Raw genomic sequence first — 3655 nt, 5'->3', positions numbered from 1 at the left:
CCTCGCCCCCTCCCTCTTTCCGCTAGCAACCGCTCTCGCGCACACGCGAGAGTGCGACTGCACATGCAATCGCATCTCGATGACCGTACCTGCCAGTGATTTAACGACTTGTCACCCACTTTATCAATTTACCGCCGCTGGAGACCTCGGGTTTACGCACGTAAACTGTGACCATCCAATGTGTACTTATAGTTTCTACCCACCGCGCGCTCTCTGTATCGGGTTAAGTAATGATTCTGTCTTGGTGCTGACTGCCGAACGGTTGCCGGGGACATTATTCAACTCCATAATCTGGAATCGAAGTTATCGCGTGGAATTTCTTCGAGTGTATGCTTGTAATCCCGATTTCTCTAATGTCGGCTTTCAACCTAAAGAAGGGATTTCGTATTAGTTGGAAGAATGGTTAAGTAAGTTGTAAGATGTGTTTGTTGTCCAGAGTAAGAGTATATGCAAATGAAGTTTTTTTCTTTTTGTAAGGTATCAGAAGTGTTTGGATTTGGTGCTTGTTCTGTTCCCGATTACTTTTTAGCATTAGGTTATTCCATAAGTAAATTTATTTTAAAAGTGTAGTTTTAATATATATTCAGGGTTATATTCGTGGAATATTTTTAGAGAATCTAGAGATTAAAGTAAACATAGTTTTTCCAAGTTGTATGATTCTTATTGTTATATAAAAAAGTAATTTGTTAAATTTTCATCTTGCTCGAAACTAAAATTTTATTTATATCAAATATAGTTGATACGTTGCATTTAGATTATTATTAAACATGTACTTACTTGTAGGCACAAAATACAACATTTAAAAGTCGTTTACAAAAAACTAAAAAACAGTATTGTATCTATATAAATATCTCTGATGTATTCACTTGACACTCGTACAAAAATCTCGTCTTTATCCGTTCGATCGAATCTCACGGAACAATTAGTCTCGACACGAGAAAACGCTTTGACCGAGAGAATTCTGTAAAACAATATTTTTTTTCCGTCACGGACGGCGTTGATTCGAAAAATACGTTACAAGGAACGTGTTATATCTTGGAAGGAGAATTTCAACGGACGAGATGGGACGGGCCCAAAAATGGTCGGGATCAAGAAGAAAGATAAGATGGGAATGGCGTGTCCCGGCATGTTTTTGAAGTTTGCGTGGTAATTGTCCAACCATATGCTCGAAACTCGCCCACCGAAACGATAATCGAAAGAAGCTTAGGCTTATGAGTCTCGATTACAAGTGTGGAGAACTTCCTCTTAATTATAATATTTAAATTTCCCGCGCGGAACCATGTGTTCAAAGCTGCCGCGCCCTCTTTATCTCGGATACAAGGTGATGCGTCTTTCATTTAGGCAATATGGCGGCTATTTGCATGGGTACGTGTTTTTACGCAAATTGTGTGAGGGTTACGCGAGAAAAATGTTGGTTAAACACTGGACATTTATCAAGATTGGACAACGATAATTCATTACCTTAATATGGCCGTATCAGATAGAACGTTGTGAGTGACTGCTCGAAGAAACACGAGGCTACGTTTCGATTATTTCAAAAGTGGTGAATGAATTACTTTTTTCTGTTTCTTTTTTTGCTCTGTGCGATATATATGATAAGAAATAACACTGTGTTCAACGTAAAATCCAAAGATTGTACGAATAATATGGTAAGAGATATAAAATAAGTATATAATTTATAAGAATAGGTTAAAATATATAGGTTATAGAAATAGATTATACATATAGGTATAGGAATAGGACAGGAATAGGAAATATAGGAATCAAATTATATGGATTCAGAAGTTTATTTTACGTTGAAAAAATTTAACAAGCAATTATAAACGTTTAAAGTTCGTAAAATTAGTTTATTAGATATTGTTAAAATGTTCTATATTATGCGTATTATCGTTAGGTATTGCGTATATTCAAACAGGTTAGTCGCTGAAGTTCATTTTTAGGTTAAGTGATGTTTTTGTCGTTAATATGTATAAAGAGAAGAAAACACTTTTTAATACCATTATAACATGGTTAGTTATATTATATGTATTATAAATATTGCATATTTAGTTAAGTATTATTAATTAGATATTGTTATAAAGAGAAATAAAGATTAATCGGAATTCCTTTTAGAAATATATTCTTGTTTCTTATTTTCATTTGTATATTTTCGTTAGATATTAAGTTTTTTCTCATAGGATTAACGAAGATAACTAGAATAACATTAGAGTATTGCGTTGAATTCGTCGCGGATACCGGACGATGATTTGTCATCGGATGGGTAACGATGCAAGCGACAAATCTCGCTCGTCTGGCGTATTGATGAACATCGATAATATACGATACTCAATAATGACAAGCTACCATCGATTATATCGTTTTCACTCCTCGTACACCTGCACGCGCCACGTATCCTTTCTGAAACTGGTGCGCAATTAAAAGATTCGATTAAACGATAAACATCGCGATTCCACGGTTTTTAATCTCTCTATCTTTCTTTCCATATCTGTATACCTACACATATATATATATATATATGTGTGTGTGTGTGTGTGTGTCATAATTTATCGTACGTCTTTAATGATGAATTATAGACGTACGTTTCACTTTTCTTGAGTGAGAAATTTACTATATCATCCGGTCAAAATTTTTCATTTATAATCATCCGAAATAAATTGAACGATTAAAACTGTTTCGGATAATTTAATAAAAAAATACGAATGTTACGATATTATTTTGATGTAACCGCAAATAGTTACAAAGTGGAGGAATATTCGTTTGAAAAGAGTATCCGGTTCGAGGCCAATTTACCGGCAATCCGTGTTCGACATTACGCTCAATTTTCGCGTACACGTTGGAAATAGGAGGTGAGAGGCAGAATGATTTTTTTTTTTTCGAACACACGCGCGTTTACGCGAGTAAGCGGTTTGCAACCGTGCGATTACGCTTCTCCCGTGATCCCCTCGGTTTTTTCTCGTCCACCGGTTGGCTCGCTCCTGTCACGTTGACTCGACCAACTGGTTTCGTCTTAATCTCGTTCGACGAATCTCCGTGACGTTGAGAGAAGATCGTTAACACATTTGCCATCAGAAGAATGCCGCATGCCGGCATTCGACATTTTGGCGACTAATTATACGACGCGAATCGTGGCTAATCGCGTTGTTTCTTCTCACCTTTTATCATTACCAATTGAATTTTTTTTTTTTTTATTCAAATGTTAAAAAGAAAGTAGCATCTTTTTATAAATATATTATCAAAGTACAATATAATTTACTGTTTTACTTAGAAATTAGTTTCTATGTTAGTTATATTTTTATTAAAAAACAATATGGTATAAATAATGAAAACATTTAAAATATTTTTCTTATTTGATACAAGTTATTATTTATTTATGAATATCTAATCAGATAGGTCTGATATGCTGATACGTTATATACAACAAGGCAACTTTTGCTTGTTCCTTTGCCTATTCTTCAGGAATCATTATAACTCACTGTATATTCGTTATATCGGTGGAAAGAGTTGCAAAATCTGCGAAATAACGAAAACTTTCCTGCCAATTTGTTAACTGTTTAACGCACCCTCGTAAAATCCGGCATAAATTAAGGTTAATCGTCATCGCTCCATACTGATTTTACACTCGAGCTCGCCCCGAGACCGCGTAAAAGGAGTTCAT

Source organism: Apis dorsata, unplaced genomic scaffold (genome assembly GCF_000469605.1).
Source record: "Apis dorsata unplaced genomic scaffold, Apis dorsata 1.3 scaffold_18, whole genome shotgun sequence".
Taxonomy (NCBI): domain Eukaryota; kingdom Metazoa; phylum Arthropoda; class Insecta; order Hymenoptera; family Apidae; genus Apis; species Apis dorsata.
Note: the sequence above shows the minus strand (reverse complement) of the source record.